Raw genomic sequence first — 22,873 nt, forward strand, 5'->3', positions numbered from 1 at the left:
GCTGTGAATTGTGTAAGACTGTTGAATCACAGACCTGTACCTCTGAAACAAATAATACATTATATGTTAAAAAAAAGAAGATAGTAGGAAGGGAGAAATGAATGGGGGGAATCGGAGGGGGAGACGAACCATGAGAGAATATGGACTTTGAGGAACAAACTGAGGGTTCTAGAGGGGAGGGGGTGGGGGGATGCGTATTAAAGAGGGTACATATTGAATGGAGCACTGGGTGTTATACACAAACAATGAATCATGGAACAATACATCAAAAACTAATGATGTAATGTATGGTGATTAACATAACATAATAAAATAAAATTAAAAAAAAGAATCTTATATTTAATTGCATAATGTTTGAAAACACTTTGCAGTTATTTTCCTATTAATAGGAGAGTTTATAATACTTATATTTTTATTGTCAAGACTAATATAAAGCTGTTATTTACTTGGACTTTTCCTCACACCTTGCTATGTAGATCATATTCTTCTATTTTTACCTTCTTTTATTTATAAATTAAGAATTATATTTTAAGTTCCACTGATTGCTTATCTTTAAACTTATTAAATGTAAATGACACCCTATTTCTCTAAATATCAAAATAAGAAAAGATGTTTTATAATTTTTAATGAGCAGTATGAGATTATTAATGAATTTTTCCTCCCTCCCAGTTTTCATGATTGCTAATTCATCCCTGAGTTCTAGATGATATTATTATTTTTATTACATATAAAATCTATTGAAATTGAGTAACTTGATGTAAGAACTTAAGGAATATCAATGAGATATCAGTTTAAAAGTATGTATGAATATAATAATGTTTTGATTTCATGTATGGAATACATGAATGAGAAATGTGTTTTGTTTTTTTGTTTGTTTTTAACCAGTCAGCATTAACTTGCCAAAATAAATATTTTAAATTTCAACATAGGTTAAAATTTATGCCACAAGTAAGCTATTGAGATACTCATAATTAGAATTCAGTCTCTCTGAGTGGTTATAAGAATCAACCAGGAAGTCAAAGATAAATTTTCATTTATTATGACACACACATAAAAAATATGGATTATTGGAAAGTCAGACTGAGGCGACAGAGAAACTGTTGAAGGCAGAGATGTGGACCTACACTACAAAAACATTGGACGATCTGCCTTGCCTCTTTAACTTCCATGTTGAATAGTGTTGGCATGGATACATTTTGGTAAAGTTAAAGGATAAGTGAAGTTACTCTTGGTCATTAATATATCTTTTCCTAGAAGTCTAAGGAAAAAAGAAGTTGATGGCACCTTCTTCTCTGCCCAAAGATCCAACAAATTTTCCTAAATTTTCTAATGTTAAATAGTCAAATTCAACTAGGTGTATGATTTGGGAGTATAACCTTGATTCGGTTTCACTTCTGTGGCTTACATGGGCATGAGGGATAACAATATATATAATGTGCATTTATAAATTATTAATGTTTATCTCTCTGTAGACACATAAACACACATATTTGTGTTTATTCACTGCCGACAATTTTATTCTACAGATTTTCTATTCCTCCTTTACTAATCTTGGTTTTTCTTTCACTTGGCTGGAAACTCCCTTTGGGTAGTTTACTCAAGAAAGTAGATATTGTCTTTGTCTCTGCAGTCTTAATGCTTTTAAAAATTATTCCATCATAAAGACGTCATTGGTTACCTGCAATGACCCTCCAACATCTACCTCGTACTCTGTTGCATCTCAGGAGCTACAGCCTCTCCACACATGGAAAGAAAGGGTGAAAAATTCAAGAGGTTTATTCTGGGTCTTGATTTCAAAGGAAATTCTAAAATATTTCCTGATGACTTCCTATTTTATATTTGATTTAGCCCCCGTATCTTGACGTAATGCCTAATCATATATATGTCATATTACTTTTCATTTTTAAAATGATCTTCCCAGTTTAAGTTGATAAAGTTTTACTTCTTATTTAATTTATTAATGATATCACTTATAGACACAAAAAAGATCTCATGTGTTTATAATGTGGTTTTGTTTCATGTGTACAAGAGGCAACACACATAATGAGAAATGAAGCAATTAAATTTCCAGTCTCATATTAAAATAAAATTGGAACAAATCATGAAAATTGACTTTCTAAATGGTAAATCAATCCCACCATCTGAGAGCATCTAAAACTATCTTTAAATTATAGTCATACATTTAAATAATGGCATTTCTCTCTTTCCTGAACTGTTTCTGCTGCCCTAACTAGTTGCCAAATAAATAATTTCCTATCAGATATAATCTCAGTGACATTTAAATGGCTTGTGCTTCAAAGTTGAATGCCAAATCTCTTAATATATGTTAAGGAATATCAGAAGATAAATAGCACTCAGGAAAAGCAGATTAAAACATTCTAATCTCTTTATACCTCATATGTTTTACTTTCTTTAATTAGTTTTCTCCCTTTGATTCAGTCTTGAACCAGGACTTTGCCTTCCTTGCATGGAATTATGAATGCTATATTTAACATAATTCTTCTAAGACATGTACCTTAGTCAAGGTTTTACAAAAAAAAAAAAAAGAGAGAGAGAGAGAGAACCAATAGGATGAATGCATGTTGTGTGTTTATAAAGAGATTTAAACCACTGACTTGTGATAATGGGAGCTGGAAAATCCAAAATCCACAGGGCTGGCTGGGGCAGGTTGGAAACCCAAGAGAGCATTGATGTTTGAGTTTTTATCTGAAATGTGTTGGGCAAGCCAGAGGGCTGGAAACTCAAACAGGATGTCTGTTACAATCTTGACATAAAATTGCTTCTTCTTGTAGATGCTAATCAGATCTACAAAATATCTTCACAAAAATATCTAGACTAGTATTTGACTAAACAACTGAGAACCATACCCTAGCCAAGTTGACATAAAAATTTCACCATTACAATATGTCCAGCAGAATGTTTGGGTCGTTAGAACCCAGAACTTCAAATTAGAGACCACAAGTCTTCAAACTTATAAAATACATATTCTGTTAAAAATATTTTTATTTATGTAAAGTAATAATCATGATTTTTAAAATCAGTTTGAAATTATCAGTTATCAGTGGAGTGGCAAAGGTGGAACAGTATAACATTTGAAAAAAGAGAGTTATTCTATAGTATGAAATCAATTGGATATCCAGACCAAAGAAGAAAATTAAAAAAAAAAAAAAAAGGAAAGGGAAGCTGACCCTTAATTTATATTGTTCCCAATTATAGACTTAATTCCAAATTATAACTCACATTGTAGATATAAATGTAAAGGTAAAATAATAAAATTACTGGAGGATTATTCAGAATAATATCTTAATGAGTTTGAAATTGGGAAAGCACTTACCATAAAGGAAAAGATTAGTAAGTTAAACCATGCTATTAATAAGAATTTCTATTCTTCAAAAGATACATGTAAGTGTGAACAGGCAAACTGTAGACTGTGAGTATGTAATTGCAACACATTGCAACAAAGGATTCTAATCTATATCCTTTATAAAATAATATGAAAAAGGACAACCCAATAAAGACTCGAACAATAATTTCACAATAGAATGTGCACATGGCTAAAACATGGAAATGTATTCAAACTCTTTAGTCACTTGGGAGATATAAATGAAAATTTTGATATACTTTTAGAAACCCTCCAGAATTGCTTAAAAAAAAACAAAACAGTAAAAATTACCAATTGTTAGTGAGGATATGGAATAAGTGAATTCTGATTCAATACACTGCTGGTATTAAATTAGTACAAACACTATGACGAAGAAGTTTGGAATACATGAAAAGATTTAAAAAGTTAATTCACTGGGCAACTTAAATGCATATAGTTTTTTTTATTAATATATAATGTATTATTTGTTTCAGGGATACAGGTCTGTGATTCATCAGTCTTACACAATTCACAGCACTCACCATAGCACATACCCTCCCTGATGTCCATCACCCAGCCACCCTATCCCTCCTAACCTCCTCCACTCCAGCATAGTTTTTTTTTATAATTTCATATTGCAATAAAGTTATTCAACATAAGACTAAAAAAGGGCTGTATGGGGTGCTACATGGAGTGATGTAGCAGGACTATACTATATTTAAAAAATTAAAAATATAAAAATATGTATTATATTGTTTTATTTGTGTAAATAAAATTGAAACCCTTTTTCTGGAAGAAAATAGAAGGAATATTTTAGTATTTGGCAAGTAGAAAAGTGGATAGAATTCTTTTTTCAGTCTGTAAGTTTCAATATTCTACTATGTATATGAATTACTTTTATATTAAAACAAAAAAAGGACTATATGCTGGTAAAATTAATAACATTTTTGCAATATAATTCTTTAATGATGTAAATGATATAAAATAATTCCATAATAACACAAATGTATTATAAAAATAGACAATTCAAAATGAAAGCAGCTTAGTTTCTGGAAGAGAAGTGTCATAGCAGTATTTCCAGCTTCTGCCTTGGTTTCTTAGAGTTTTATACATTAATAATGACTTAATATCCTACTTATTTAGGTAAATATTAATAAAAATTATACTATTTATTCAGTTTATGTCAAATCATATTTTTTTAGGGAAACATCTTGAGGTCTAATTAATGTTTAATATGAGCAAACAAAAAATCATATTATTGAGGTCCAATTCTTGTGCTTGTCTCTTCCATGGAAAATAACACTGGGTAAGGTATTTAAACTTTCAGTTTAAGTCACACAATAGATAGACAATATTTTTCCATTTCATATGAGTATTGTTTGCTTTAACTAATTACTCTTTTTAAAGAACTCAGGCACTTCATGTTGAACATTTCAGAAATTCAATTTTTATTAATATTGTTAATAATCCTTTAAAAATATTCCTCTTTTGTGCTCTGATTTTACTCTATAATTACACTGACTTGTTTTCATTTGTTTGAGTGTCCTTGCAGCTATGTTTCTGTTATGCTATCTAATCAAAACATATTTTAATGTTCTTAAATATGATAGAATTGAAAGAAAAGAAGGGAAGGAAAGGAAAAAAAAGAGAAGGAAGGAAGGGAGGGAGGAGGAAAGGAAAGGAAAGGAGAAAGGAAGAAAAGAAAAGGAAAAAAGAAAGGAAGAAAAGAAAAGAAAATGAAAGGAATAAAAGGACACTTCAAAATAAAATGTGTCAAATGTGAATATCACCACATAAACTAAGAGCAATAAACTTGGAAGCTGAGATTCTCAGTTGTTTTTGTTTGTTTGTTTGTTTATTTGTTTTGTTTGTTTTGTATTGACTTCGCTGTATTTTTCTTTAGGGGCTGAAAGTCTTAGAGTTACGTTTTACAGGCTTTCTCGCCTCTAAACTTCCAGATGCAGCTTACAGTCTTCAGTGATACACACATATAAGAGGTCTGGAAGGTAGTGGCAGATGAGGTGGTGTGGAGTGTCTCGGTAGTGTCCTCTGCCTGCCACTCACCCTCTCTTGCCTTGCAGATGGAGTCAGCACTAGATCTCTGGGGCATTTTAACCATGGCAAAGGACAATATCTCTGGCCCACAGCTGTACCAGTTAATGTGAAAACTGGTGGTGTTTTTTCATTCCTTCAGCCATTTCAATGCTTTCGTGGGCACCACATTCTCAGTATTAATTCCTTTGTGTTTTTACTGACTGAACCCCAACTGGCAAGGTTTTCCTGATATAATGTTCATACTCCTTCGATATCATTTCCTTAGTCCAGGAGATAGTTGTTTTGTTTTTTTTTTTTTAAAGATTTTATTTATTCATTTGACAAAGAGAGAGAGAGGGAGAGCACAAGTAGGCAGAGGGTGAGGGAGAAGCAGAACCCCCGCCGAGCAGGGAACCCAATGTGGAGCTCGATCCCAGGACCCTGGGATCATGACCCGAGCCAAAGGCAGACGCTTAACGACTGAGCCACCCAGGTGCCCCCAGGAGATAGTTGTTTTTGACTGTATTTGAAGTAATTTTAGTTCATTAAATCATCTGACATGACACCATGAATTATTTATTGTGTCTAAAATCCTGTTTCCAAATGTCAGGTTTTGGGGAGAAAGCAGAGAAACAAACTTTTTCATACCAGATGAAATGATCCTTCCATCACTATATATTAAAATTTCTATCCTCTATCCTGAAAAATATTTGCCTTAAGTCTTTTATGTGAGATATAACTACTAAAATCACTGTCTTAGTTATGTTGGCTAGTATTTGATTGTTACACATTTTTCTATTCCTTTCATCTTGATATTTTCTTTTTAGATTATAGATACATCTTAGGTGAACAACATAGAGTTGGACATTCAGAAATGAGCAAATCTAGGAATTCTAATTAATTTACATTCATTGTAATTAGCAATATATTTTGACTTGTTTTGGCTATCTTAGTGATCCCATATGATCTGATGAACTATAACCAAAAGAAAAGTAATGTGCTTTCAACTCAGTATTCAAAATAGAAAAAAAAAAAGATTATTAAAATTTAAAATTTGAAATGATATGTCCTCTGGGTGGGAATAGCAAAGATATCCTACTCCATTGGTAGATTAAGTACCTATTTAGTCCCTGTAGCAGCAACCTGTGTAAATTAGAAAGATCTTCCTTGACCTTTGTCCTGCCTTTGGAGAGTGAGTGGATCCCTTGTCTATTTTATTTTTTTATGGCCATATCTTACTTGAGCATTGAGAGAGATCCTCTTTCTCAGAAATGCAAAGCATTTACAACTCACTATTCTGGTATAAGTTTAAAAGCCCAGAGACCAGATCGTGGGGTGAAAAGCAAAAGTAACTGATCATTAGGCCTTATTTGGCAATACAATTTCCTGAATTATTTGTGTGTGAGTGGGTGGGGAATGAGTTCAATTTATTTAAGCATAACCCTAGCCAATTATTTTATTCATACATAGTCTTTAAGACTTAGGAGTCCTTTATTTTAAGGACTTTGATGTTTGTCCCAACCCTCTAGCCCATATCTAATGACCACTGCCTTGAGACCTCAAGATGTTTGTCCCAACCCCCTAACCCATATCTAATGGCCACTGCCTTGAGAAAATTTGAAACAGTAGTGTTAGGAAAGGCACCTTAAGCACCCATTTATTCAACAGATTCTTTCTGAACATTAACTTTGCTCCAGGTACTTTTCTAGATACTAGAAATAGAATAGCAAACAAAAGAGAAAAATTACTTTTTTTTTTTTCTGGAGCTTATAAAACAGAAATTAAGCATGTAGCATATAGTTTGTCAGACTGCAAAACATGTTACAGAGAATAATAAAGAATGATGGGAAATAAAGAATACATATGAGAGAAAGTTCTAACCTAAAGTGCACATTTAAGGATGGAGTCCAGGATTACTCCAGTGTGAATTGATCAAGGAGAAGAAGCAACGAGCAAAGGAAAGTGATTAGGAGAAGTCACTAGTGAAGGAGGAAAACTAAGATAGTGTGTCTGGAATCAAGGGAAGAAAGTGTTCCAAGCGAAACAGTGGCATGCATGGTTTCCCATGCTACATGGAGATCGATAGAAACACTCACTGTATTTATTCAGCATTTGTTCAGCTGTAGGAAAAAAAGAACTGACTGCCCAATTTTTATAAGATAACAGGAGGAGAATCTGGGGAATATCAAATATAGGCAATTCTTTCCAGATGTTTTCTATAAGGGGGAAAATAATCAGGGTTTTTTTGGTGAGAGAAATGGGGTCAATAGGGTTTATGAGGATGGAAGAAATAATAGAATTTTTTATGAGAATGACAAAGCAGATAAGGACAATCTGAAAATGCAATATACAAGAAAATTAATGTAGTTCTGTAACTAAGTCAGTGAAAGAGGATACGATCAATGCACAACTTGAAGTTTAGGCCACAGACGGGGGTAGAGATAAGTGACCACAGCGTCAGAAGTGAAAGATGAGTGAATGCAGCAGGGATAAGAGGCTGTGGATGGGTGCGGAATTTCTTTTCTGATTTCTCTGGTATTCGGAGTAAGATAGGACACTCATCCATGAGCTGAGAATGAGGAACAGGGAGGATGTACAGGGAGATTGAAGACAGACCAGAAGGTATGGAACAGTCTTCCAAGGGAGTGAAAGGATGAAGGAGTTAAGGAAATGTGGGATGATTGCCAGTCAGACTGGAGAGTCCACATGATATTCAGTGTCACAGATGTAAAGTAGACCAGTCAGCTAGCAGATGGTTAATACCATATATGTATATAATCAGAGTAAGAAGTACTTACACGTGATGAGATATACTATAGTTTACAGCAGCGGAGCGTCATCACTAGATGTAGCACAGAACAGTCAGGATTTATGGAGACTCTTCAAGAAGAGTCCAGTTCCTATCCCAATGGCAGCATCATCACCATCTGTGCACACTTCAATAGAAAACACAATGAGAGCCATGATGCCACACCTTTCTACTCGGTTCTGTGGTTCTGAACCCTATTGTGCCCAGTCACTTTTGTTCACGTAAAATCTTAATTTCTTAGACTCTGAACTCACATTAAAATCACTTGTTTATTTTTTGTTTATGTGTTCTTCTGTCAGTCATTGTCACTCTTTGGCAACCATGACATCCTTATATAAAACAATGTTTTTTTAAGTTATAATTCCCGTGGTTGTTTATTTTTTATTCCATATTTAAACTGTTTACCACAAGTTCTTTCGTTCTATGACTTTGTCATTCCATAGTTATTTTTATTTTTTTTTAAAGATTTTATTTATTTATTTGAGAGAGTGAGAATGAGAGAGAGAGTGCACATGAGAGGGGGGAGGGTCAGAGGGAGAAGCAGACTCCCTGCTGAGCAGGGAGCCCGATGCGGGACTCGATCCTGGGACTCCAGAATCATGACCTGAGCCGAAGGCAGTCGCTTAACCGACTGAGCCACCCAGGCGCCCCCCATAGTTATTTTTAAAATGTTTTGAAATATTTAAGAGAAAAAGTTAGAAAGGCCAAAATAGTGAATAGACATGTACTCATCACATCACAGCTTAAGAAATGATATATTAACAGAGTTTAAGCTGTGTGTATACAATTCTGTACAAATGCCCTTCTCTCTATGCAGAGTTATTATTACGTGTACTTAGTGATTATAATACCCATGTATTTATTTCTATGTAACAACATGTGTTAAGCTTTGTATATTATATTTTAACAACATAGGTTAAAAGCAACTTAGGAAGTATAGCTACACTTATACCATAATTTAGGCACATTGTTTAGTAGGATTTCAAACTTTATATGAATGATAATGTACTGCACAGATCTCACTTAACTTTCTCCTCTCTGACATGCTGTGAAGGTTAATTTCCAGTCTTAGAATTCGCCTGAACGATTTTGTTAAAGTTCCTGTATGCTGGTACCCTGGTCAAGTCATGGAACATACCGATTGATAGCGTTTCTTTGTAATCATGGGTACATGGCGTTTCAGCATGGTTTGTACCAGCTTGTCATCATTGTTTATTGATAACAGTAAGATTGATAATGGTTAAGCCAGAAGGTTTTACTGCTAAACTGTTCGCATAGCAAGAATATGCCTGTGTGACCAGTATGATAGAACAAACCCGACCTAGGTTCCATTTTGTACTTCTCGATTCTGAGGTATTTTGTGCATGCCCTGATGATTTCTGATCAAAGGGAAATACACAGAAAAATATTTGTATATTTCTTCCTTATTGAAGTAGGGAAAGAGGAGCTACACCTGGCATCTCAAGACCCCATTGATGAGACAGTTTGGGTTATGAAGTAAACCCTTAATTTAACATTGTTATGATATCGTATTCTTTGCTGACATGAGTTGTAGATTTGTGAGCGTTGTCATTTTGGGCCCTGAAAGTCTTTTTTAGCAACACTGTCTACCTACCACTGTACACCTGCCATCATTATATTTGTGAAACTAATTCATGTTGATAGAGACAGCACTAATTACTTCATATTTCCTGCCGCCTGTGTATTTTCATTGCAAGGAAATACTGTAGTTTACTTTTTCATTATCTTGTTGATAGATATTTAGGTTATATTTTATACTGAACACAATGCCTCAATTACCATTCTAGTATATGTCTCCACGTGTATTTGTGTAAGAATTGAGCTGCTAAGTCAGAGGATATAGACCACTTCAATTTCATTAAATTTTGCTCGAATGACAAGCTCTTATGTGAATTTGTATATCCAGAAGCAATATATAAGTGTTCCCATTCTGGGCGCCTGGGTGGCTCAGTTGGTTAAGCAACTGCCTTTGGCTGAGGTCATGATCCTGGAGTCCCGGGATCGAGTCCCGCATCGGGCTCCCTGCTCGGTGGGGAGTCTGCTTCTCCCTCTGACCCTCCTCCCTCTCATGCTCTCTATCTCATTCTCTCTCTCAAATAAATAAGTAAAATCTTTAAAAATAAATAAAATAAATAAAATTAAAAAAAATTAAAAAAAAAATAAGTGTTCCCATTCTACTCATCCTAAGAATTTGTTTTAATTTTTAGGTTTTTACATGTTGACCAATTTATGAAAAGTCTTTGGGTTAATGCTGTGATTTTCCTGAATCACTAGTAAGCATCCTTTTATAATTTATTGGCCATAAGTACCTCCTTTTTTATGAATTACTTTTCTTTTTTTCTTTTTCTTATTTTTTCTACTTAGTTTGCCTTTTTCTATTCATTTGTATAATTTCTTTGCAATCATTTATAACAACACCATTTTTATAAGTACATAAAATATTTCCTGTAAATCTAGGGCTTATATTTGAGGATTTTTAAACTTCAGTTTGTTTTTATAAACTTTGAGTTTGTTTCTGCTTGCTTTATGTTTTGTTCAAAAAATATATAAATTCCCTGAGATCTTAAGGATATTTTCCTATATTTTCTTAGAAATTCTAAAATCTTGGGATGCCTGAGTGGCTTACTCGGTTAAGTGGCTGCCTTCGGCTCAGATCATGATCCCAGGGTCCTGGGATCTAGTCCCGCATCGGGCTCCTTGATACGCGGGGAGCCTGCTGCTCCCCCTGCTTGTGCTTGCTCGCTGTTTCTATCTCCCTCTCTCTCTGGCAAATAAATAAATAAAATCTTAAAAAAAAAAAGAATTTCTAAAATCTTAAGAGTTTCACATTATATTTTTAATCCCTCTACAATTAACTTGATGTATGGTGATAAGTAGGAGTCACTTTTTTTCCCATATTTATAATAAATTTTATCAGATTTTTTTATTGGCACATCTCTTTCATTAATTAATGTATTTTGGTTTTTGGTGTTTTTTTTGGTTGTTGTACATTATTATACTGTGTTATGTTAAAATATGTTTGCATTCTTAAGCTTAAACTCAACTTAGGCATGACTTTTGGTTATATTTCTATATTTAATTTGAGTTTTTCATGTTTACATCTATGATCATAATTGAGATTATTTTTGTGCATCTTTATGGAGTTTTGGTATCATACTATACTAGTTTATAAAAGAAACTGATAAATAATACTTCCTTTTTATCCTCTGGAAGAATTTTATCAGTTTGGGATTTTCTGTTCATGGAATATTGATAGGATTAATTAGTACAGATATCAGGGGTAGGTGCTTTTGTTGTAAGAAAAGTCTTAAATATTCAATTTATTTTATATTTCTAGAAATATTTTAGATTTTCTATTTAACATGTGGCCTTTCTTAGGAGATAGTTTATTTATCTTGGTTTTAAAATAAGCATCACAACATTTTTCAGAGAATTTGCTTAGCTTCAGCTACTCTACCCATTCTGGTATAGCTGGTCTTCTGACATATCCTCCAGAATTTCACTTCTCTAGATTCTTGACTAAATCCTGACTGGTAAAGTACAAAAAATACTTTGGGAAAGAGAACCTGGAGGGCAAGAAAATGTTTCCAAGTAGGGTAGGGAAAGAAAAAAGAAAAATTAAAAAAGCATATAGTTATATGCTTTTAATAGGGACACACTTAAACTATAAGGAAATAGAATACAAGAAAGCCAAACAAACAGGAGGCTGGAAAAGCATTGTAGCTATAGTGATACCAGTCATTATCAATTACTGAAGAATAGTAGAAACTTAAGTGAACTCAAGTATGAAGGAATCTAAAATCCTGATAACTATATTAATAACAGTTAAAATATATAAGGTCAATACTCAATAAAAAAAAAATTCACCAGGCAGACGTAAAAATCTAAATTTGCTTGCAACTGGTAACAGAGCCATGTAGTGGCTGTGTGATAGACATTGGGGAGGGTATGTGCTATGGTGAGTGCTGTGAATTGTGTAAGACTGTTGAATCACAGACCTGTACCTCTGAAACAATTAACACATTATATGTTAAAAAAAATAAAAAAAAGTAGGAAGGGAAAAATGAAGGGGGGCAAATCGGAGGGGGAGATGAACCATGAGAGACTATGGACTCTGAGAAACAAACTGAGGGTTCTAGATGGGAGGGGGGTGGGGGGATGGGTTAGCTTGGTGGTGGGTATTAAAGAGGGAATGTTCTGCATGGAGCACTGGGTGTTATACGCAAACAATGAATCATGGAACACTACATCAAAAACTAATGATGTAATGTATGGTGATTAATATAACATGATAAAAAAAGAAAAGAAGTAAAAAAAAGAAAAGAAATAAAAACAAAATTACAAAATTGAGATAAATAAACCAATAAGCAAAGAAGACATCTACCATTGGTAGAAAGTATTCTACTCCATTCCAATTATCTTAAAATTATGTCCTTTAGCTATAGAATTTAAATTGTGGTGTTATTTGTCTCATATTTTAATAATCTGATAGTTATGTATAGTATCTTGTTTAGATTTTGGTTTATTTGGGGAGCAAAAATACATGGTGCTACATGGTTCCTATCATCATGTTAGATGTAATGTTTGGTTGTCCTACTTTAATTCATGTTAAGATTGATCAAGATTTTAGACTTATCTATTTATTATGAAGCTCCCCATAAGCCTTTTACTTGTTTCATCATCATTGATGATTGTTGTCTCAATTCATTTCATTAAATGTGGCAAAATGGTAATTTTAAAATTCTGTCATTCTTTCCATATTTAATTGAAATTGTTCTACGTCAATCTCCATACTCTTTAATATGCTTTTCAGTTACTTTTGCTGCCTACGTTTGTTTGAAATGGTTTTGTTTGTTATTTAGGAGTTTTTATTTTGATAAAACATAAACCAAACTGACTCAAGCAAAAGGAGCACTTATCAACTCCTGAAACCTTCATAAAAGGGATACTTCTGGAACAGTTTATTCTGTGCCCACATGATATTCCCTAGATAGACCTGAATGAAGACCCATAGCTCTTAATTTTGGGGTCAGTTCTATCCTGATGTTTCACTTGTGGGCTCTCTACATAGAAGGTTTCACATTTCAACCACATCCCCTTCAGAGCTAGAATTTGCTGTATCAAAAGTTCAAAAGGAAGTCCAAAAAATAAGCCTCATTGACTTTGATTGGCCTTGTTCAGGTCAAGGACTTACCCTAAAACACTAGGACCATTGGTATACTTTTTATTCTACTTTAGCTCACTGCTTGTTTAGTTTCTGGATTTTTTTTTTTTTTTGTCAGAGAAAATAGATATATGACTCTAGTAGTTATACCATATTATTCATAGTTACTAGGCTCCTTCATTTCTCTTTCCTTGAATGATTTCTCAGAACTCTGGCAGAAAAGTAACTTTCGAAGTTCCACCATTGGAGAGAACATAGGTGTCTTGCAATTTAAAAATTCTTTTTTTTTTTTAAATATTTTTTTTATTTATTTATTTGAGAGAGAGAATGAGAGAGAGAGAGAGAGAAAGCACATGAGGGGGGGAGGGTCAGAGGGAGAAGCAGACTCCCTGCTGAGCAGGGAGCCTGATGTGGGACTCGATCCCCAGACTCTAGGATCATGACCTGAGCCAAAGGCAGCTGCTTAACCAGCTGAGCCACCCAGGCGCCCACAATTTAAAAATTCTTACATTGATATTTCTTTCTAGCTCTCAGATTGTCCTCAAACACCGACACTTGTTATTCCAAGGTACGCTTGGTAGGATTTTTCAAGACATTATTGCTTCTTGAAGAGAAACCTAATTCCACTCACAAATGGAAGTTTATTTTATTGACTTTCTGTGATTTAATTCAAAATTTAATTTTAGTATTTTTCATAACATTTAATTTGGTGTCACAGTCATTTTCTACTTTATTAAAGATGGCAATTGTTTCTATTTTTATGTTCTTTTAGTTGATTTAATGGGTTTCAGGGTGAGGAGCACAGTAAGTTTATTTAGTATTATTTTTGAGAAGTTTACATCACAGAGCTCATAAATGATATGAATTAGATTAAATATATGTTCTACAGACCCATTCACAAGCACATTTTTAAAAATAATCCTGATGTTTATCATGATTGGCATAAGTTTCTCTCAACTGAAAAAATAATCAATTATATTTAGTTAAAATTTATTTAGGTAATTGATCTAGATACTTGACATAATGCACTGATTATTTTTAAGCATTTAAAAGACATTTATACTCCACCTCTTTAAAAAATGAAATACTCTAAAGAAATTAATTCAATTTGAAAAATAATTGACAAATTTTGAGCAAAGAAAAAATACAGAAATTAGTGGTCCTTTTTGCAAATATATTTATTTTCAAAATTATCTCAATCTTCTAGAATTTATAATAAAGCAGTATTTTGCAAATTTCCGTATTTCTCTTAGACTTCACAGGCTTCTACCTCATAAATAACTGACCTTTTTAGGCAACATTTCTCCAGTGTTTTAAAAATTCATTTTCTCGGGGTGCCTGGGTGGCTCAGTCGTTAAGCGTCTGCCTTCGGCTCAGGTCGTGATCCCAGGGTCCTGGGATCGAGCCCCACATCGGGCTCCCTGCACCGCGGGGAAGCCTGCTTCTCCCTCTCCTACTCCCCCTGCTTGTGTTCCCTCTCTCGCTATGTCTCTCTCTGTCAAATAAATAAATAAAATCTTTAAAAAAAAAATTCATTTTCTCTTTCAATAGATATAAATATCTCAGATAGATGTTCATTATTTATAGATAGATAGGTAGATAGATATAGATGATAGATAGATAGATAGATAGATAGATAGATAGATAGATAGATGATAGATATAGATAGATAGATATTTTTTTTTAAGTAGGCTCCACGGCCAGCATAAAGCCCAACACAGGGCTTGAACTCATGATCCTGATATCAAGACCTGAGCTTAGATCAAGAGTCAGATGCTTAACCAAATGAACCACCCAGGTGCCTCTATTTTGCATATTCTTAGCTGAAAACAAACTATTTTTTTCTACTCTCTGTCTAAATACACAGGTATTTTCAGTTTAGATATAAAGTATAGTAAATATGAAAAATGCTTTTGCAAATTATGCATGCTTTAGAGACTTTATATTCAAATGTGCTCTTATACCCCAGCTAAAAATTGCTATTTTAGATAGACATTCCCTTTTTTTGTCTGAATATAGTTTTAGCTCTTATAAATTGACTAGAAACTTTAAATATATATTTTCAACATATTATTTTTATATTCCACCAAAACAGTGATTTTTACCTTGAAAAATCTAGTAATGCCTTAACTTACCAACACCAATCTTTTAAATGTGCCATTAAGTTCCTTGTATTTGGAGGATTTGTGAGCAAGAAACATCAAGAGCTAACTTTTTGACAAGACCATAGCTTAGAACCAAAACTTTTAACTTTAGGTTACCATTTATGATTTTGGGGGGGATAGCGGTGGTGGTAAAAATATTATCATGTGAATAAAAGTTTTTAAATTGTTGATAAAATCTTTGTTAGTGGCAATAGGAACAATGACAGTATGACATAACTTGTCCAATGATACATACAAAACCTCAAGTTGAATTAAGAAAGAAAAATAACAGGGACGCCTAGGTGGCTCAGTCGGTTAAGCATCTGCCTTCAGCTCAGGTCGTGATCTCAGGGTCCTGGGATTGAGTCCTGCATTGGGCCCCTTGCTTGGTGGGAAGCCTGCTTCTCCCTCTGCCAGCCATTCCCCCTGCTTGTGAGCTCTCTCTCTCTGACAAATAAATAAAATATTTAAAAAAAAGAAAGAAAAATAACATTTTCAATGCAGTAACACCATCACACTATCCCTTAGGTTTCTTTTTCAACTTTGGGGTAAAGCATTTATTTACTGACCCTCCCTGGAGAACCATGAGCTCTCTCACTTCCTGCGTGTACCCTCACTACATGTTACAGATTAAAATCATCACCATTGCCTCAGAACAGTTTGTGTAATGTGTGTATCTAGGGGTAAAGTAATTTTCCCCCATGCTCACTGATTATGGTTTGTGTTTACTTATAAATCATTTCTAATCCACAAGCCAAGTTATCTTCAAGTACCACAAAGACTGTGCTATATTTCTAGAATTTAAAATTCTTCCCCAGGGCGCCTGGATGGCTCAGTTGGTTAAGTGTTCGACTTTTGATTTCAGCTCAGGTCACAGTCCCAGGGTCATGAGATTGAGCCCCGAGTCGGGCTCTGTGCTCAGCATAGAGTCTACTTGAGATTCTTTCTGCCTCTCCCTCTCCCTTTGCCCCTCTCCCCACTCACATGTGCATGCTCACTCTCTCTCACTCTCTCTCTGAAATAAATAAAATCTTTAAAAAATTCTTCCCCTTTAAAGATTTTTTTCATTTTAATCTCCTTTCAGTTTTAATATGAGTTAAATTTAGTATATAAGCACCAGAGAATTTATCCAGAAAGAAAAATAGACACAAAATGGGAACATTTATTCACTCAACAAAAAATTAATGCCAAAACATTATATACTGAACATTGTTCCACGGCACTGTATCAGACAGAAGTAATTACTTCCCTCAAGGCAATTACAACATATTGTGAATACAAGTGTTTTAGTTAGGGTTCTCCAGAAAAACAGACCAATAGGATAGATAGATGTCAATATATCTTTATCTATCCACTGTCTATTTCTCTCTTGAGAGATTTGTTTTAAGGAATTAGATCACTCAATTGTGCAGGCTGGCAAATCCAAAATCTGTATGGCAGGCAGACTGGGAATTCTGGTAAAAGTTAATTTTGCAGACTTGAGTCAAGTCCTCAGAGTAGCAGGCATACATATGGCATCAATGATGAAAAACTCTGAGTAGTAGAAATGCACTTTTATGCAACTATTATGTTCTGTAGTTGTTGCTGCTTCTGCTGCTGCTGATGTTGGATCCGTGTGGTTAGACATCTGTGGGTAGTGCATGAGGTAATGCCTGAAGAAAGCAACTTAGCTACTTTCATATCTGGAAGAATGACAAATCTTAAAATAGAGTGTGGGTTGGGAATATAGCTTTAGGCTAGAATGAGAAGAGAAATGTCACCTCTTATTTGGAAATGATTATGAAAATCCCTGATGAATATAAACTTGCCCCAATCACATGGTGGCATTTAAGATCCAGGTGGATACATACTCACAAAGGGACCCAAGGGGTGGGGCCTTGAGACTGGGAAGTACGTAAGCTTCCTCATATTTGGTATTAAATATTTGGTATTAAAATTGCCTTCAGTTATTCCCAGTTTGATCATATCTCTGCCATGAGATATCAAGGAAGTGATCCCATTTTTCCCTGTCACACAGGGTTGCCTAAGATAAAGGGAAATAATGAGATAGTATAATGTTTGGTAGCCCACTCTCTGGAATCAAACTACCTGGTTTCAAATTCTCCCAGCAGTGCTTTCTAGCTTTGTGAATTTTGCCTGAGTTTTCATCTGCAAAATTAAGATAGTAGTTGTGCCTTGAAGTATTAATGACCTTTATGTTTAAGCTGACCAACACAATTTATTCAAATGGGCTATTGTGCATTACTGTAGAGATGAGCATGAGGCTTACAGTCTTGAGTCAATTCAAAAGAGAAACCATTTGTATTACTTATTATGAACATGGGAAGACAGAACATGATGACAGCCATCTTGTGGACATGAGAAGAGCTTCGAAGCTGTGAAAGCCAAGCTGAGAAATCCATCATGGTTATCAAGCTGCATCTAGAGCCATTCTATCCTAAATATTTTATAAAATAACCGATTTTATTTAAGCAAATTTGGGCTAGGTTTCATTCATTTTCAATTCCTAAAATTCATTAATTTTATTAAAAATAAATATTAAATCAAGTCAAATGAGTTATAAGCAAAGATCAACGCTAACCAAAGACTTCAAATATCCCGATAGCAAATCTAATAATTATTCAATGTAACTATGTTGTATTAAAAAAAAAAAAAGCAAGACAGAAATAAGATTCAGACTTGTGTTTCCAATCTTTCTCAGGTGATGACATAAACAGAAAATCATAATATTTCAATTAAAACTGAGATAAAAGAGACTTCTTAACACTGGAGCTGGAGCTCCAGCTGTCCGATTCCTGCGTGGGCTCCCCTGGTGGGGACAACATAGTAAATGTGATTAATGCAACTTTCAAAAGAAATCATAGCTTGAGTAGGTAAGAAATAAGTAAGTAAACAGAAGATCAGAAAAATGTGATTAGTCTGTTAAAATAGGAGACATTAATAGAGAGAACTTTTTTTGTCTTTATTTTATTTATTTTTTTCATCATGACAAGTGTACTCTTGAATCCCCATCCCCTATTTCACTCATCCCTCCACCCACCTCTCCTCTGACAAACATCAGTTTGTTCTCTATAGTTGAGTCTGTTTCTTAGTTTCTTTCTCTCTCCGTCTCTCTTTTTTTTTTCCTTTGCTCATTTGTTTTGTTTCTTAAATTCCCCCATGACTGAAATCATATGGTATTTGTCTTTCTTTGACTGATTTACTTCGCTTAGTATTATAGTCTCTAGCTCCAACCCTGTCATTGCAAATGGCAAGATTTCATTCTTTCTATGGCTGGATAATATTCCATTTTGTATATATACCACATCTTCTTTATCCATTCATCTATCAATGGACACTTGGGCTGCTTGCATAGTTTGGCTATTATAAATAATGTTCCAATAAACATGGGGGTGCATGTATTCCTTTGAATTAGCATTTTTGCATTTTTGGAGTAAATACTCAGTAGTATGATTACTGGATCATAGGGTAGTTCTGTTTTTAATAGAACTTTTAACTCAACCGAAAATATGCATGCCTTTAAAATAGTGAACGTTTGCTAACACTGTCATAGTTCAGAAAATATGGCTTAAGAAATTCTGGGCACTCAGTGTTGTGTCTCTGATAACAAAGTAACAAAATTAGTAATAATTAAAGATCAGATAGTTCAAATTCAATCATACCACATTTAAGAACTGAAAATATTCATTTATCCATAAATTATCCATAAGTTATATGGCAATTAAGATATTTTTAGAACTAGGTCACAGTGAAATCATTGTATCTTGAAACTATGGGAACCAGATAAATTGTTACTTATGAATAATTTGTAGTATTTAATACATATAGAGAAAGCAAATGTTAAAAATAAGTGAAGTGACGCCAACCCAGGAAACTAGGGTAAGCTATGTGCATAAATTTGGTAAGTTAGAGAATAAAAGAAACTGCCTCCAAAATAAAACAAAACCAAAATGTAGCTCTTTAAAAATTATAAAATACAAAAAAAGAAGTCATAGGATAGACTAATCAAAGCAAAAATAAAATGAAACTAACAAAAAACAGTAGACACCAAGAAAATCCAATAGTATAAGTGTAAAATAGGGATGTTAAATTTATCTACATATATACTTGGGATTTAAAAGTTATAGAACAATTTTATGAAATAATTCAGGAATCAGAATTTGAAAATACAAATAAAAGGGATACATTTCCAGATAAACATAAATAACCATGTTAATTCAAGAATGTAGGCTTCTAAAAATAGAAGCAATGAGCAGAATAAGTTGTATAAGTAGGGAAATTTCATGTACACACATATATATACATGCAGCCAAATTTTACTATTGTTTCAAAGAACAAATAATCCTTAATCTTTATCTTGTATAAATTTGTGCAGAGTAAAAGAGATAGCTACCAGATTTATTTATCCAGTTTTATAATCTTTATACCAAAATTAATGAAAGATTGTATAAGAAAAAAATTACATAGATTAGTTCCACTATATTAGTATAGATGCAAGTCATCTTTATAATTTAGCAAATTAAATCCAGCACCTTACCCAAGATAAATCATGACCGTTCAAGTTCAAAATAACTTTATCCATAGGAATGATCATTGAACTTTATCCATAGAATGTTAGAATGGCTTATCAAGATATCTAGTAATGCAATTTACAACATTAACAGATTAAAGGAGAAAAATAAATACAATTGTCTCGGAGGCAGAAAAAGCATTTTCTAAAGTCACAGATTCAGCGAGTGACCAAGCTAGGTGCGAGTTTAAACCCAGGCTTACTTGACTGTGTTTCTAACACACCATAGGAGCTGAGAGAAAAACTTCAAAATCCTTCTATTCTTATGATGCCATGTACTGTTTTGTACTTGCATTACACACTAATCAATGAGAACCTCCAATTCTCTATACTTTGTCTGTTCTTTTAATCAACTACTTTAACCTTCCTTTGGATCGTTACCATGCAGTATCTAATTGTCTGGTTCATTCTGACCTCTACCGTAATTGACCTGCCAGGCTTCTAAGTCCCCTGTGTGTAACAGATCAGTATGTAACAGTCCATGTTCTTTTTGTTTTTAAAGATTTTATTCATTTATTTTGAGAGAGAGAAAGAGAGAGGGAGAGAGAAAGAGAGAGCACAAGAAGGGGGAGGGTAAGGGAGAAGCAGACTCCCCACTGAGTAGGGAGCAGGATGTGGGGCTTGATCCTGGGAGTTTTGGGACCATGACCTGAGCCGAAGGCAGAGGCTTAATGACTGAGCCACCCAGGCGCCCCAACAATCCATGTTCTAAAATTATTTCAGTAATGCATCTACAAAGTAATACATTAAACCACAAAATATTTTCACAGTTTCCTAAATTACAAAAATAATTCCACCAAAATGAGTTACACAACTAATTAGAAATTGAACATTGTATAAATTAACCACAATATATAGCCAAATCTTCCTTCTCTCAAACCAAATTAAATAGTATACAGTTACTACATAGATTTTTATATGAATTAAAATTTATTTACAGATACTTCTGACTTCCTTAGGGAGTATATAGTATAGACTCTATTGGGATTTTATACTTAAGAAATAATAATCATCTATTTCAGCATAAAATTTAAAACAATCTTCTTTTGGAAAACAAACTAGTCAACAAATTACAACAGAAAATAACACCCCCATTTCTCTCACTGCATTTCCCACTATGGAAATATACCAGAATCAAGAAACACAATATTTTATGTAGTTGAATTTGCAGGGAGAAGGTGCAACAGTGCCTAAAGCCATAATTTGTAATAGCATACTAAAAAATATTCATCAACCACAGATGGAGCTCAAATTATCTGCAGAACCAAACTGGAAATACCTGTAACTTAGAGGTGGCTCAGAAGGTAATAAAGGCAGTTGGCAGATTCTTCACCAAATGTTCCTTCTGTAGTCCTGTCGACTCTCTTCAAAGATAACATCATCTTACTGCCAGATTTGGCATGCTGATGGCAAGAACTTCCTGGTATATTTTTCTATACCAATAGGTGTTTAAAGGTGACCACGCATTTTTCAGAACAATATAACTTTGCCTATACTGCCATTAATGTTCCAATACAGACTTTCTTTTTTTTTTTTTTTCTCTCTAAGAGTTAAAAATGAATAGCTGTGGAAAAATATGTTTTGTTAATTTTTATGTTGGTTTGCTTGGGGAAGTTTTTTTTTTTTTGGAAAATATGTTAAGATCCATTTACAGTTTAGACTAACAAAGTAATATACACTTTGTGTTATTTTTAAAGATGTATAATTATTACATCACCATTTGAAAAATTAATAAAAAATTATGAGAAGTAGTCTACTAAACAAAACTCTAACCAGAAAGACTGGCAAAAAATATGGGGAGGTGGTAATATTCTTTCCTACTGTTTTATAATTATAAGAGTCTGGGTTGGGGCACCAGCGTGGCTCAGTCAGTTAAGTGGCCCACTCTGGATTTCAGCTCAGGTTATCATATGACTCAGGGTTGTTGGATCAAGCCCCCTGTTGGGCTCCATTCTCAGCACAGAGTCTGCTTGTCCCTCTCCCTCTGCTCCTCTCCTCACTCACTCGCACGCTCTCTGTCTAAAATAAATTAAAAAAAATCTTTAAAAATAAAGAGTATAGGTTATTTGTTCATCTCAAATCCTTTAAGGGAAATTCAAATAGGTCAACATTAGTATATGCATGAATATGTTATAAGTGAACCAATTAATAATTACATGAAATGCAGAGAGGTAGTTTCAGAGAATAACAAAAGGTAAGGCAGGGGGGAAAGAATGGCATAGCCCTAAGACTGTCTTAATAGGAGTACCTGGGTGGCTCAGTTGGTTAAGCATCTGCCTTCGGCTCAGGTCATGGTCCAGGGGTTCCTGGGATAGAGCCCAGTGTCAGGCTCCCTGCTCCGCGGGGAGTCTTCTTCTCCCTCTCCCTTTGCCCTCCTCCCCCTGTCCGTGCTCTCTCTCACTTTCTCTCTCTCTCAAATAAATAAATAAAATCTTGAAAAAAAAACAAAAACTGTCTTAATAGAGTGGATCTCCCAATGTGATCACCAGAACAGTAGCATAAACATCAACCAGTAACTTGTTAGGAATGCCAATTCTCAGGATCCTCCGCAAAGCTACTGAATACAGAACTCCTAAGTTTGTGAATCTATAATCTGTGTTTTAAAAATGTCTTCAGGAGATTCTGATGCATGGTATAATTTGAGAAGCACTACCTTAAAATCACCACCTGCAGATCCTAATATCTCTTACGCAAAGGAGAATCTATGATGCCTCATTAAAATCCCATCCTTGCAGAAACCTTAAATTTTCTTGCTCCTCTATCACTTCAT

This window comes from Leptonychotes weddellii, chromosome 2, assembly GCF_054177405.1.
Source record: "Leptonychotes weddellii isolate Sample4059 chromosome 2, ASM5417740v2, whole genome shotgun sequence".
NCBI classification, from domain to species: domain Eukaryota; kingdom Metazoa; phylum Chordata; class Mammalia; order Carnivora; family Phocidae; genus Leptonychotes; species Leptonychotes weddellii.